At 38.4% G+C, this 16,110-nt stretch overlaps 1 long non-coding RNA gene across 1 annotated transcript in view; it reads right to left on the minus strand.

Annotated features, from left to right (window-relative positions):
* Nucleotides 1-758: 758 nt before the first annotated feature.
* The window catches only part of LOC138739127 (uncharacterized), a 58,283-nt gene continuing 42,931 nt past the window's right edge, over nucleotides 759-16,110 (minus strand). The window contains exons 3-4 of the long non-coding RNA XR_011342018.1: nucleotides 951-1,011; nucleotides 759-864 (exon numbers count right to left, since the gene is read on the minus strand). This is a non-coding gene — a long non-coding RNA (uncharacterized lncRNA). The remainder of the gene's footprint in view (nucleotides 865-950; nucleotides 1,012-16,110) is intronic.

The following is a 16,110-nucleotide window of genomic DNA, read 5'->3' on the forward strand; positions in this document are numbered from 1 at the left end:
AGTCAGCCAAAATAATAAAACTAATGCTGAGCCAAACAGGGTTCTAACAGTACAGATTGAGGTTGTCCTGTGAAAGACTTGGGTTAAAGGAGTATCTCAGAAGGAAGAGAATTTCTTGTTATAAACAGCCGCTGTGTTCCAGGAAAATTGCCATTTTCCCAGAATGCATGCTGTGTAAAAAGGTCAGAAGGGGCCATTCCTGTTCTGATATTTTACCTCCTAGACTCCTAGTAAATTTCCCAGAATACCTACAGTCTAAAGTTAACTACAGGCATTCTGTGATCAACGAGTTAATGAATAGGACGTATCGCTGATGTGCATTGCCACTCCCGCTTCTTTAATTGCCGCTGTCTGAACTTGCATAAGGAAACGGAAGTTTTAGTTGTTCGTGTTTTAATGACCAATGCCGAGACGTCAGACATTCTTCAGACTGGTAAAAATCATGCAAATTCTATCTTTAAAAAAACCCATAAATGATACCCAAGAGGGAATTCCAAAACCTATGCACTGTAGATGGCGTAGCTGAAGAAGTAGTCATAGCTGTCACCAAATGGTTGGAGAAACAGACAATGAATTTTGAAAAATGTTAAATTCTAGAATTATTCAGAGATTATAAAGCTGGACTGCCGCATGGATTTGAAGTGGTGGGACCATAGTAGGATTTGACCATAAGGAAAATTATATTCAGAGCTGTAACAGTTAAAGCACAATCCTTCCTTCATGCCACGATTATGCTTACAAATCAATTTGCATGGTCATGAACTAAAGAATGAGTTGCAGGGCTGCTTTATTTTTCCCACATGAGTATTAGAGTTTCTGTTCTGTTCATCTTTTGTTCATCAGTAGCAGTAAAGGGAGGAAATCCTAATTAAAACACAAATTGCGACTCTTACTCCACTCATAGATTATAAAGTCTCCAAAAATAAAAGGAATGCGGATTAGAAAATTACCCTGGTGTTAACAAAGGCGCCTTCAGTGCTCTGAACTGTTAACTTTTCTTTCTTCTGCAGCCTGCACAGAGAGAAAAAAACGTATTGTGTAATGTTCATGAATGGAGGCATAATTCACATCACTGTAACACATACAAGATGTTTTACTATGAATAGACTTTGAGGGGATGGGGGAAGGCTCAGGCAAAGAGAGCATGCAGAGAAGGACAATATGCTGGCTACAAAGAATGCTTTGTAATCTTGCAGATTGAGAGGAATAAAGATATGCTTTTACAGCAAGATGAAAAGAGTTGCAGGTATCCCTATTTCAGTAGGTCAACTCTAAATGAGGATAAGAAATCTATCACATTCTGCAGAAAGAATGCCAAGAGTTGTGGGTCAAGGTTGAACAGAAACAAAGTGCCTCTAATGTACAAAACAGTTCAGTTTAATAAGAGCTGTTTTCTTCTTCCACAGAAGGTAACAAGTGCACTCGAAGTGAAATATAGTTCTGAGGCCATGGAAGGAGTTGCCTTTCAACTGGCACATGAGGGAGTCAGAGCCAAATGATTGGAACCCTTTTAATTAATATTACTATATGGCAAACAAGCTGTGCTGCTAGTTAATTTCTGCCCCATTTCACTCTAACTGTTGCACTTTTATCTTTTGGCAGGATGAGGACATTAGTCCTATTGTCGCAGCTTTCCAGTCTTCTCAAAGCTGTGTATTACTGGAGAAGTTTACAACTCTCATTTACGAAAAACTTCTCTTTGCAATTCTCCCTTTGGGACCACCTGTGATGCACAATGAGTCAGGCTGTGGAACCATGAGATGACCAAGGTGAGTAAAAATCAATCATTTTAAAAGGCATGTAGTTCCAAATCCATTAACTGATTAATTGAAATCACCATTTATTCTCCAGATGTTCCTGTCAAATATCAAGTTCCATGCACCAACTTTGTACTTCATAAAATTCAAATTGCAAGTTTTGCACGAAAGTGGTTCATAACATGGTTTTCAACCTTTTTCTCTCCAATCACATACCATCTTAAGTAATCCCTATGCCATTGGTGCTCTGTGATTGATAAGGGATTGCTTAAGGTGGTATGTGAGTGGGAAGGGAAGGCTGAAAGAGAATCACTGCTCTAGACCCAATTGTTACTAAATTATTGTGTTTGAGCAAAATTGTCATTGGCCCATTTCTTTTTGAGTTATGAAACTGTGCATGTAACGAGTCAATTTAGGTACAATTAAACCAGCGGTTTTCAAACGTTTTCATTCCACTCACATACCACTATGGCATAGGAATTTCTTAAGGTGGTATGTGAGTAGAACAAAAATGTTTGGAAACCACTGACCTAAATGGTTATTTTTGTAATTTAGTCCTTTTGAAGCTAACAATCAAAACATTTTCTCTCACAAACTCATGATCAATTTTACTCAGATGAACTAGGTGGGACCATACCTAATGTGACTTACTTCTCACCAATTTCCATGAACAAGTCAAGTCACCTTTATTTATCATTCATACCACGCTTGCATGGTAAAGATGAGATTATGTTTTTCCAGGACCACAGAGCATATATACATAGATATTAAAATAGAAGTTAAACATATAATGTTAAAATATTAAGACATATACAGTAACAGTCCATGGTACTCTATCCACGAGTGTTCTGGGAGTTCAGGAATCTGATGGCTTGGGGAAAGAAAAAACTGTTACCCAATCTGGACATAAGTGCTGCAGAACATCTTACCAGATGGCAGAAAGGAGACAAGTTTACACGAGGGGTGTGAGGAGTCCTTCACAATGTTTATTGCCTTTCACCTGCATGAAGTGTTTAGACCCAGCAGGCTCAACTTTCTTATCACGTACTGTGGTTTGATGGTGTTGAATGCTGAACTGAGGTAAAAAACAACATTCGAACATACAAATCCTTGTTTCCAGGTGGGTGAGGGCTAGATGAATGGCGGTTGCGATGGCATCATCCATAGAGTGGTTGGCTCTGTATGCAAGCCTTTTGAAGCACTTCATGATGTTGAACGTGATTGCGATAGGGTGGTAATCATCAAGGCAGGACATAGATGACCTTCACCATGAGGACAATGGTGACTGCTTTTAAACACATTGGGACCATGGCACTTCTCCGGGAGAGGTTAAAGATGTCAGTGAGAACATCTAGCTAAGCTGCACATCCTTTGAGCACTCTGCTGGGAATTTTATCCAATTCAGCAGCTTTCCATGGGTTGACTTTGCCTCGCTCTCTCTTCATGTGTCACTGCAAGACTACATCTGGTCATTTCCAGGAGAGGTGGTCCTCTTTGCTGCAATGTTTGTTTTTTTGCTTCAAAACACGCATAGAAGTTGTTCAGTGTGTCTGAGAGAGAGGCATCACCAGGACAGACAGATAATTGACTAAGTATATGTTAATTTACTGACTAATCATCAAATTACCGCATCACGCGCTAATACCATTGTGCCAGTTTATTGAATATTTACTTGTCCTATACTATTCTGCTCAGTGGATATTTGGTAAAGATACATATTGTTAATTTTTTGATTTAGTAGGTGTTGAAGAGACAGAATTGAAGTACTGGCAGTTAGGATACTGATTGTTCAAGGATTAATATTGTGATGGGATCTATATGATAGGGGATTTTAAGTGATTAAGGAAAAAAAAGGGGAAAAGAAGCCAAGAGTTTTACTTCTTTTGCGTCACTTCATAAAAATAGTAATTAAACATAAACAACCTTGAAAATGGAAAGCCAGTGTAAAGGAGTGAAAACAATTAAAGGAAGGCATACAAAGAATGTTACAGGAGAAGAAAGGAGCTTAAAAGGAACTGGATTTCAGATTCTGCTGCATTAAAAACATCAATTGTTTTCATTAAAATATGGAAATAAATTTCTCCTAGAAGGTGAAAAATGACAATAAAGACAATTGATTATTGACAAAACCCAAATGATTTTTTTTCAGGAAAGAGTATTTTGTTCAGTTCTATCTGTATGTGACACTGACATGACATAATATTACATGTATCAAACTCTTTCAGGATGATACATCATCTTCCAGGAGTGGGCCATAAATGCAAACCTTAGGGTGGCACAGTTGGTGTAGCGGCTAGTGCAAAACCTTTACAGCACCAGTGATCGGGACCTGGGTTCAAATCCTGCGCTCTCTGTGAAGAGTTTGTATGTTCTTCCCATATCTGAGCGGGTTTTCCCTGTGGGCTCCGGTTTCCTCTCAAAATATACTGGGGGTGTAAGTTAATTGGGCGGCACAGTTTCGTGGACCAAAGTGGTCTGGTACTGTGCTGTATGTCTAATTTTTTTTTAAAAATCCACATCTTAAAAATGATTGAAGAAATCACTGTGAAAATCACCCATATTATCCTCTCCATCTTTTTGTCAGGGTACAGTGATACAGATAAACCTGAAATCAAAGCAAATTACAGCAGCAAAACATACTTTTAGATTATTCAATTAATGTTGAATAGTGTTTGCATTTTTACATCAAGACAAATGTATAACAAGAGGAAAGTAAATCAATGAGATGTGTTGTAGCAAGCGAGGTGAAGGAATTTTATAAATAATGAGGTTACCATTTTTTGCTATGGTCTTTAGAAACTTTTTTAAAAAATTACAAGCAAAGCACCAATGCTATGTGGTAATAGACTCAACAGTTAAAAAGGTTAAGTGGAAAAAATATTGGAATTATTTGATGAAGACTGTGGGCAGTAGACAGGAAAATTTACTGTAGCAGAAAATGTATTGAATATTCAATGAATATTGGGAGGAATGAAAAGACCATATCCAAATAAGAGCAAATTTCTCAGCTTTTACAAAACAATTATACAATGATAATCCCAAGAAAACATTATTGTTTTAATGGAGGAAAATACATAAACTAATTTGCCTTTTTCTACACTGAATAATACAATGACCATAGTTAATGTTTGATTATATGGTTAGCTTTGTGAAATATTCTTGTGGAGCCAGCAGTGGTATAACAATACTTCTTTGCAGGGAATATAAAGCTCCAATAGTTGGTCGGTTGTGGCTATCCCTTGAAGTCAAGTATGATAGACTTTGTTCCATTTTGCACAGAGCGAAGATGCCTGTGCGTGTATTTGTTTAACGTGAACTTAATGTTGCAGTCCAAGAAGCACATAATAATTCACAAATCAACCAACTAGATCCAATGACATGGAAATCATAATGATTGGAGCTGATGGATTTGTTGCAAACTTCATCCAAGTTCACAGCAGTTGAGTTTGAAGTAACCTTGCCTGTTCCACTGTTGAGGTCTTGGCTCCAACAGTGCAGATCAGTATAAACTACACTCAGCAGAGGACAGATTTAACATTATTAATAGCCTCAATTTCAAAACTCCATTTTTTTCTGTTCGACACCCCTCTCTAGATGGATCAGTCTGCTATTAAGATTCATTTCAAGATCAGAATGGGTACCAGTTCCTAATAGCTGAAGCAAAAGACAATAAAGCCAGCATTAGTGTTCAAGTTAAAATCCTTCAGGTTAAAGGTCAATTATGCAAATTGCTTCTGCTACCAAGCTGCCCTAATTATGATTCGAGGAAAAAAAATGAGCTTTTGAGGTAGCCCAACTAACTCGTAGGGGGAAAAAAAACCTCAATGCAGAATTCAAATAGAACAAGAACACAGCAGTTAAAAAAGAAAGCTCCCTCTAGTTTATTTCTCATTTTCTGACTCAGGGGACCACCAAAAGCTGATTAGCTCTGCTTTAGGATAAAGCAATTAACTGAAGAGCAAATCAATGATTTGATAATAATTACACAAGCACAAGGTCAGAATTTTATGGTTCAAACTGTTAAGCTTCCATTTTGGTGGTAAAGAATAAATACAATGCATCTTTGAGTGAACACTCCCATTGATTTTTTTAAAACTTTAAAAAAAATGTTCTAAGAGGAAAACTTCAGATTGTATTGTCTGAACTTCAATTTTATACTCAAGTGGGCGTACACCATTGAAAGACACAGGAGAAATATATGCGCAAAGAATCAAGGCGAATTAGGTGATTCACTTCATGGAACTATCCATCTATTATTCTAAAGAGTTGACACTGTTGGCAGAAGGAATGTAGCTTTTCAATAATAATCAGCTTTCAGGAAAGCATTGTGCCACAATGTCCTGGCGTCTGGCAAATTTAAGAAAAGGCTCTTGGAAACCCATAAACAATGTTTGGTTTGATATCTAAAGGGAAAAAGTATTTATCTTCCTTTACCAGTTGAACTGAAGGGCTGAAGCCAAGATTCTGTAGTAAATGTTATTAAATGCATTCATCATGTACCATGTGTACGAAAGCAAGATTAGCTTTTTCTTCAAATAATGCAAAGCAGGGTACCTCTGTACCAACTATTATTTCCTACTGTTATTTATACAGAATTAGTATGGTACGATGCCAGCTAAGAGAGCACTGAATGTTAAATGATTCCACTGATTAACCAATCCCAGCAACTATTAGCTACACCATAATTATTCTCTTCTCCTAAGTTAAACAATTGCCACCTCATTTGCCTCTCCAAAGAACTGAACAGTCTTCAGTAAAGTATTGATTTATTGCAAATTACTTGCATTTGTATATTCAACATTACCACATACAAGCCTTATATCCATATAGATCTTATTTTCATATACTGCATTGGTGAAACAAAACCAATCACATTGAAGCAACAACAACTCCGTTAAGGTCAATAAATCAGATAATGTTCCACTAAAAATAGTTAAAAGCCAAACTAAATCAGTAACATTTTAGAACACCAAGATAGCTGTTCATTTATTTTCAAATAAAAAAAATGTCAAACTTGAACTTTTTTAATGCTTTGAGGTGACAAGATGGCTGGGTTTATGAGCTGCACTGGTAGTATGGAGTTCCTTACTAGAAAGGGGAAAGGGTATGGAGATGGAACTGGAAATTTCTGTGGCATGTTAAAATGGTGCCTGCATCTGTCTCTGTTACTTATACTGGTCTGAAAAGTTCCTGAGATACAAATTAGCAAACAATGGAACATAAAAATTAGTGAAACTATGGAGCTTAGAACAGCCCATTATATCCAGAATCCCATTGTACCTATTCACACAAATACCATTTCCCCACATTCAGTTCGGAGCATTCCATGCCTTGGATCTCATACTTTCTAGTCATCAAGCCCAGCATTTTCTTCCTGTGAAAATTTCTACAATTACCGTAAAGCCCTGGGATCCTGAATTCAAGCGATCAGCAGTCTCAAGCAACCAGCAAGATATAGAGGAAAATAAATAAAGTAATAAAATAAATAAGAATAAGATAATAGGTCAAAAATACACAAGTTTTAAATTGGCTCGCTTCGCTGTTAGTTCGTTAATCCAATAGTCACAAGCCAGGTGACACTGGCAACTAGTTCCTGTCTTGTAACCAATGTAAACAAACAGAGATACTGTTTCATAGGAAATTATTTTGGACAAATTTCCCTCCAACCGTTATACTGAAAGAAAAACAACCAGGCAGGCATAACCATGTAGTGCCTACCCTTAAGCCGAAGATGGAGACTGGAAAAAGGTGAAAGTTATATAGTGCTTATGGAAGAATTTAATGTGGGCTTATCAACCTTCTACAACATCAAAGCCCAGTCTCAGAAAATTAAGCAGTTTTATATGAAGTCCAACACTGATAAAAGGGTTGAGCAATGTCATACTCTTCATAACTCCAAGATTGACTTACTCGGCCAGGCTCCTTTAGAATGGTTTAGTTTGAAAAGGTGAGAAGGTGGTTGCACATCAGGACCTATGTTGCAAGGGAAAGGAAAGGAGTTCATGAAAAGATGCATATTGAGGCACAGTGTTCTTTTTTTTAAATGGCTAGCTTAGAAGATTCAAGATTTGTCATGGTGTCTGGGTATTAGACTTGTCTGGTGAGAGGAAATCAGTGGATCAGGAAGAAGTGGATTAGTTTTAGTTAGGAATTGTAAGAGGAAGTTTCAAGCCACAGGAAAATACACTTCTCCAGCTTCTGCCCATCTACCAATCCCCTATAGGGGCTGGATACCAGTAACTGTATAAAGTTACACTCAAAGACACAGAACTATTGATCTGTAATTTTCTGTACACCCAAGTGGATCCCAGCAACCAGTTTATTTGAGAACCTCTGATTGAGAGTGTCTGAGATGGACTCTGAGTTTAAAGGGGCAAGGTGTTGAATGCATGGTCATGCTGTTAGGGGTTCATGAGGATCAGAAGGTCTGTGGGCCTTGAGTGCCCCGGAGTGTCTTTGACAGGGTGTAGTGTTGGAATGTGAGGTGCAGGCAACTGAGAAAAGTTGCTGGAGAATGAAAGGGAAGTGATGCGCAGCACAGAAACAATCCCTTTGGCCCACCAAGTCAAAGTTGATCATTAACCACCAATTTGCACTAATCCTACATTCATCTTACATTCCCATCAACTCCCCTCTCTAATTCTATACTCTCCCTTACTGTAGTAATTTTATAGGAATAATGATCCTTCCAGCAGCACATCTTTGGGACACAAAAAGAAACTGGAGCTCCCCAAAAAACATTATTGCTGCAAAGAGGACATGCAAACTCCACACAGACAGCATCTGTGGATAGGATTGAACCCAGATCTCTGCCACTGTGTGGTCATCCAAAGTTCTTGATTACAAGGGCTTTAATCCACTATGAAGTTTCAAAGACAAGGATCTCCTGGCAAAGCTTAACAATGCGGCAGTGTAAAGTATTTCATGAGAAATTACATCATCCCACATGCATATTACATTGAAATCAAGTTGGCATATAAGGGCAATGGAGGGCAGAATGTTCAGAGGGAAATTAAATGGTCCAGAAATGTTCATTATCACATTTCATTTCAAGAAAAAAAATCAGTAGCATAAACAATGACACATTATATGCCTGAATTTCTGGTATAAAGTGGAGTAACTCAGGTAATTTTTCACTGAAGGCGACAGCAGTTTTCTTTCTAACTGCTGTATCTCTACATTTAGATTGATCTAAATAGTCCAAAGACCTCCAGAATAAATTATACCAATGGTTCCAGCTGCAAATCACTACTCTCCTCCCCCTTTGAGAGCAGTAATCTGGGTTTTCATGAATTTAATTAATTGTAATTAATTGATTTGTATTAACTTGAATTAGTGTGTGTCACACACAAAACTAGGCCCTCTGATTAGGTCAACATCTTTGCAATAAAACCATGATATCAAACAGGCATGATGTGTTTGCTCCCTGGTCTGTCTTGACTCAAATTGGTGAGAATTGAATTTGTTTGGTACATGTTTTCCACAACTTCCCGCATTGTATCTCATATGTGAGAATTCTTTATTCTGACTGATTATTTTTTTAACCTAATTACAACTGCCACAGATCCCCAGTAATATCATCTCCAGTGTGGAGAAAATATACACAGCATTGCTTGGGCACTGAATTCATTTTCAAAGGTAATATATTTCTGTAAATCTCTTCAGTGTCTACTTTCCAATCTATTCCGTTTGGATGTGAACAATTCCCCCATTTCCAATCTGCTCGGGTTAGATTAAGTTTAAGGTGAGAAGCAAATCATACTCATTACATTTTGTTAAGGTTCAGAATAATAACTTCGTTGGAGAAGATAAAATGATCTAGGTATCAGTTGCAGCTACTTGGTAAAAGATAGAAACGGTATCTGGACAGAATTTTAGATTTGCATATTTTGGAAGAGTGGCTTAAAGGCATAGACAGGTTTGTGTTTGAACATCACAAAAATGCTCTAAGCCATAGCTTACATGGAGAGTGATGTCTTGGAAATAGGTTCAATTAATATGTTAAAAAGATGTTAATTGAGAGGATAGACACCACACTCGGATTGCCTCAGTTTTTTTTTGTTGTTGTAGATTATGGCTTTGCACAATTGCACAAAACCTTCTGTTAAAAACGATAGCAATAAACTATAGAGTTCTGAATGTAGCTCAGGCTCTCAGCCAAACCAACCTGTCCTCCATTATCTCCATCTAAACATCCTATGGTTTCAGGAAAGGTACCTACATACTAAAGGCTCAAGTTTCCATTTATAATCATGTAATAATGTGTTAAAAATGTAACATACATGATGTAGTTTATTTTTTTTTCTGCTGTAAAGCAAGAAAAGCATTACCCTGAGCCTGGAGCCCCTAACAATAGGAGAAAGAGAAGCAAAAGAGTTCCTTCAGTGTCGCCGAGAGCCATGGATTCGCCTTCAGGGCTCCCACCATCTCTGCAGCTGCACAAACTCCTGTCCATAACACACCCAAGCTCCAGATTCAGATCCCTGACGCAATCAGGAAGCCTTCAGTGCCTGAGACTGTTCGGTGGTCCTTATTTTCCTCAGCACCCTATCGCATCCCAGCTCCAATACCTGGTTCACATGAACCAGTCTCCAGCAGCCTGCAGCCCATGCAGGTCCCCCGACCATAAGTCACCTGCAGCCAGTCTGGGTCCTTCAGCCGCTGAGCCCTTCGCTGGTCTGCTGCCATGATTATCAACCTGTAAAGTTATCTCCCATGCTTCTTCTTAACAAGGGGGTTAACCCTTTTTCTGGAGGCCTACATCAGTTTGCTGCTCCCCAGGTCTGCAACCCCTCATGCCCACTGCCGATCACAGGCGCCACTGTCTTGGGCACAGACCTTGTGGTTGCAGGATTTAATTTACAAACACTGTTGGCTCCATTTACAGGCCATTTAAAAGAATGAACAAAACTGTTGGCATTAGAAGTAGGTAGTTGGACCCTTCAGACCAGTGCTGTGTCTTCGCTCTCTGCTCTACACTGTCCCAGGTCTGCACCAGCAGCATTGCTGCCATTATGGCAGCTCCAGCAGTGCTGCCATTTTGTAGGGCCTATCCCATCAGAGCAATGCTCTCTTCTCTCCACTTCTCCTCAATTGGGCAGAAGATGTACAGTATGTGCTTGAAAACACGAACATCTAGGTTCAAGAACAGTTCTTTTTACCTGCAGTTACCAGACTTGTAAATGGATCTCTCACTGGTAAAGAATGGTGCCCTTCCATTGACTTTAATTGGACTATTCTCTATACTCTGCACTTTACTTTTGTAATATCAAACCTTGCATTATTTGTCTTATTGTAATTCCACTCTTCACTGGTCTATTTATTTATCTATCTATTTATTTATTTAATTGTCACAGCACCAGCTGTAAGAGTTGACTTACCTGGATAACACTGTTTACTTAACCTCAGTGCACGTGAAATGAACAATTCAATTCAATCCTGAGGATTTAGGATTGCAATAATTTTCCAGCCTCTGGAATATTTTACAAAATGCAATGTGCTGTATTTGTTCATGAAAGTATTAGACTTGCTAAGCTACTCTATGTTCCTGAACACATTTCAATGAGCAGAATATCTTTCTTGTGGTTCGGCACAACCTCATTTTGTGATGTGCTCTCACTATTTACAGAATAGTCCAGAACGTTTGTGTCTCTAAAAAGCAATTCCATCCATTGAAGAGCTGGAAAACTCACCTAACTAGTCAAATTTACTAATCTTTCCAGGTTAACCTGCTTGATTCTGGCACCATGTTATCCTTGACATAGATGATATGCCCACCAGATATCATGGAATCGCATCAGAATCTGAAAGAATTGCTGACATTCAGTTATCTGTTTATTGTCTGTTTGCACCTTCTTGCTTAAAGGATTCACAAAGATTTTCTCAAGATGATTCACATGCTTGTGGTCCAATTCAGGACCAGGACTTCTTGTACATTCAAATGTATGTGCGCCCACATACACACAAACACTTGATATGGCTGGCTTTTCTCCAAAATAATTCTTCTGATCTTTATCTGAGATATTCACCCAGTATTTTCTCAAACTGGGCAACCCCACTTATTCAGATTTTTTCCATATTCTCTCCACTTCCACTTCTGCTGTTGTTAATTCAGATTACATTATTCAATACTGAACAATGCCTCCTCTGCTCCAAACATCCACTGTAGTCTCCAGCACTGTTGACTCACAAGCTAGTCTTCTTGCTTGAGATGAAGTCTATTTTCCCTTTTCTTCATTTGCAGGCCGATCTTTCTTTAAAATATATTTTGGTTCTTATTTTAACTGGAGTAGTTCTTGAATGTAATGAATCACATAGGCATGGGGAGTTGTCGTATACATCTTCTTTATTTCATCCTTTGATACCAGTGTCGAGCGCGTCGAAAGAATCAAAGGCATTTTGATCCAAACCAAGGCTTTTATTAACTAAAAGACTGGAGCATATCACATGTAGGTCGACCAGTCCAGAATGACCTGGTCTGGCTAGGAGCAATCCTTTAAGACCTGCCAGTAGGTATGGTTATGCTCTCAGCTAATCACAGTCATCCTGCACTACAATCTGCACATATACACATTGGTGATAGAATCTGTACTATCACAACCAGTCTGTACATGGACACTGCCTTGCATAAGTCACATATTTGACGACACTTTGATGATGGAATCTGTGCCAAAAAAACAGCTCATTTCAATAATTAGCATGCTAAGCATCAACAGAATTTTAGTAAAAGAGTTCTTCAGATGCAAATAATTGCATGGCATTTCAGAAATAACAGTAAAACCTCTCTTACATTGTTGAACGAGTAAAATTGGATCTATGTGCAATGCATATTAGATTATGGGTGATACAGTGGTGCAACTTGTTGAGCTGCAATGTTACACCTTCGACAACCTGCATTCAATTCTGATCTCTTGTGCTGTCCACATAAACAAGATTTAAAAAAAAACAGAACAATATAGACAGAAGCAGGCCCTTCAGCCCTTCTGAGTCTACTATGATGCCAATTTAACAATACCATCTGCCTGCACGTAATCAATATCCCTCATCTCTTGCTTATTTTTCGGTCTGCCTATAAATGCCTCTTAAATATTACCATCGTATATGCTGTCACCTCTTCCCCTGGTATTGCATTCTAGGTACCTGCAGCTCCCAGTGTGAAATAAAATCTGCTTCACAAATTCCATTTAACTTTTCCCCCTCTCACCTTTCATTATTTGTTTTTAAATTTTTCACACTATGAACCATATTAACCAAATTACACACAGACATTTCTCTCTTGAATATACAGTGTCATTTTCTGCTCTTTTTCCCCCCTCCCTTCCCTCCGTCCTTCCCACACCCCCTCCCTACCCACTAAACATTCAACATATACAATACAATAAACCCATTAAACAATGTCATCACTCAATGAAAATAAACAAAAAAAATTGTGTCATCTGCTTTTACACACTGGGTCAGTTCATTTCGTCTTCTTCTCATTCTATCATTTTAGGGGGTGGAGGTCTACGGTAGGCCCTCTCTGTTGTGTTCCATGTACGGTTCCCAAATTTGTTTGAATACTGTGATGTTATTTTTTAAATTATATATTATTTTTTTCCAATGGTATACATTTATTCATTTCTATGTACCATTGCTGTACTCTCAGGCTCTCTTCTGATTTCCAGGTTGACATTATACATATTTTTGTTACAGCTAAGGCTATCATAATAAATCTTTTTTGTGCTCCATCCAAATCAAGTCCAAGTTCTTTACTTCTTATATTACTTAGAAGAAAGATCTCTGGATTTTTTGGTATGTTGCATTTTGTGATTTTATTTAATGCCTGATTTAGATCTTCCCAAAATTTTTCCACTTTCTCACATGCCCAAATTGCATGTACTGTTGTTCCCGTTTCCTTCTTACAGCGAAAACATCTATTTGATACTGTTGGGTCCTATTTATTTAACTTTTGGGGTGTGATATATAGCCTGTGTAACCAATTATATTGTATCATGCATAACCTTGTATTTATTGTGTTTCTCATAGTTCCGGAGCATAGCTTTTCCCATATTTCATTTTTTTATCTTTATGTTTAGACCTTGTTCCCACTTTTGTTTGGGTTTACAGCTTATTTCATCATTCTCTTTCTCTTGCAGCTTGATGTACATTTTTTTTTATCAATCTTTTAATTATCATTGTGTCTGTAATCACATATTCAAAACTGCTTCCTTCTGGTAACCTCAGCCTGCTTACCAATTTGTCCTTTAAGTAGGTTTTCAGTTGGTGGTATGCAAACATTGTACTGTGAGTTATACCATATTTGTCCTTCATTTGTTCAAAAGATAATAATTTATTTCCTGAAAAACAATTTTCTATTCTTTTGATCCCTTTTCTCTCCCATTCTCTAAAGGAAAGGTTATCTATTGTGAAAAGGATTAGTTGATTTTGTGTCAATAATAATTTTGGTAGTTGGTAATTTGTTTTTTCTTTCTAAGTAAATCTTCTTTTTTTGTTTGCCAATTCTCTTCTTTTTTTTTGTATCATCCCTTGTTGCTAGATTCCTTTCTGTACTAGATAAGCAGGGATTGATCAGGAGCACCCATCATGGGTTTGTGAAGGGGAAGTCATGTTTGATGAAGTTTGTTGAGTTTTTCGAAGAAGTGACAAGAAAGATAGATGAAGGTTGGGCAGTTCATGTAGTCTATCTGGAAGTTAGCAAAGCTTTTGATAAAGTTCCACATGAAAGGTTAGTAAAGAAGGTTCAGTCATTAGGGATTAATAGAGAAATAGTAAGATGGGTTCAGAAGTGGCTGGAGGAGAGACAGCAGAGTGTCATGGTGGACAACTGTCTGTCAGGATAGAAGCCTTTGACAAGTGGAGTACCTCGAGGATCGGTGCTAGGTCCCCTGTTGTTCATAATTTATGTTAATGATTTGGATGATGGGGTGGTTAACTGGGTAAGTAAATATGCAGACAATATGAAAATAGGGGGAGTGGTGGATAGTGAGGAAGGTTTCCAGGGATCACAGAGGGATTTGGTTTGACTGGAGAGTTGGGCTGAAAGATGGCAGATGGAATTTAATGTAGAGAAGTGTGAGGTGCTACATTTCGGTAAAAATAATCAAAATAGGACATATGTAGTAAAGGGGAGGACATGGGGAATGCACAGGAACAAAGAGATCTTGGAGTTATGGTGCAGCATTCCTTGAAGGTAGATTCCCATGTTGAGAGGGTGGTTAAGAAGGCATTTGGTATGCTAGCCTTCATAAATCATAGCATAGAGTATAGGAGCTGGGAAGTGATGCTGCAACTGTTTAAGGTGTTGGTGAGACCAGGTTTGTAGTATTCTATTCAGTTCTGATCTCCAAATTATAGGAAGGTGGAGAGGGTGGAGAGGGTACAGAGAAGCTTTACAAGGATGTTGCCTGGCTTAAAATACCTAAAATACAGAGAAAGATTGAAGAGGTTAGGACTTTATTCATTGGAACGTAGACGATTGAGAGGGGATTTGATAGAGGTGTTTAAAATTATGAAGGGAATAGATAGACTAGATGCAAGTAGACTCTTCCCCCTGAGAGCAAAGGAGGTTGAAACAAGAGGACACAAGTTGAGGGTTAGGGGGCAAAAGTTTAGGGGAAACATTAGAGGATGCTTCTTCACTCAGAGAGTGGTGGCTGAATGGAATAATCCTCAGGAGGAAATAGTTGAGGCAGGGTCAATTCCTTCATTTAAGAGGAGGCTGGATATATACATGGATAAGAGGAGGTTTGAGGGTTATGGGCGGAGAATAGGTGGGGGAGCTAGCGGAGTTGTTTGAGTGAACCGGTGTGGACTTGTAGGGCCGAGATGGCCTGTTTCCATGCCATAAACTGTTATATGGTTAAATAGCATAGATACTGAACATTGGATTTATCACTCATCCTCAAACCCTTCCGTCAGGTTTCTAAATGGAAGAATCGACAATTTCCTTAAAAGCCTTTCATGGAGTCACTCAGGAGAATAGCTATGGGATTGTGTTCATCATCAGATTGCACAGTCAGCTTCTCAGATACCATCACTCTGCCTCCACATGAGTGTCACTGTTGAGTTGCAATGAGCTGGGACACCCGTGCACTTTGGACTAGATCCCTAAACTGTGGTTAAATTTTCTTCTAATATGCAATGAACCTCTTTAATGTACCTTCCACCTCTCCCAAAGTGTTCTCACTCACTGCCTGACACACTCACCTTAAATCTGTGATTTAGCCAGTTTTACGACTCACCAATTGTTGATAACTTTAATCCCCATTCATCTGGCACACATCACTCTCAGAAGTTAAAATCGATAACCTGAATCTGCTGAGGCACTTGCTGGATTAGAATTGGCTGTTATGGG

This window comes from Narcine bancroftii, chromosome 7 (genome assembly GCF_036971445.1).
Source record: "Narcine bancroftii isolate sNarBan1 chromosome 7, sNarBan1.hap1, whole genome shotgun sequence".
Lineage (NCBI taxonomy): Eukaryota > Metazoa > Chordata > Chondrichthyes > Torpediniformes > Narcinidae > Narcine > Narcine bancroftii.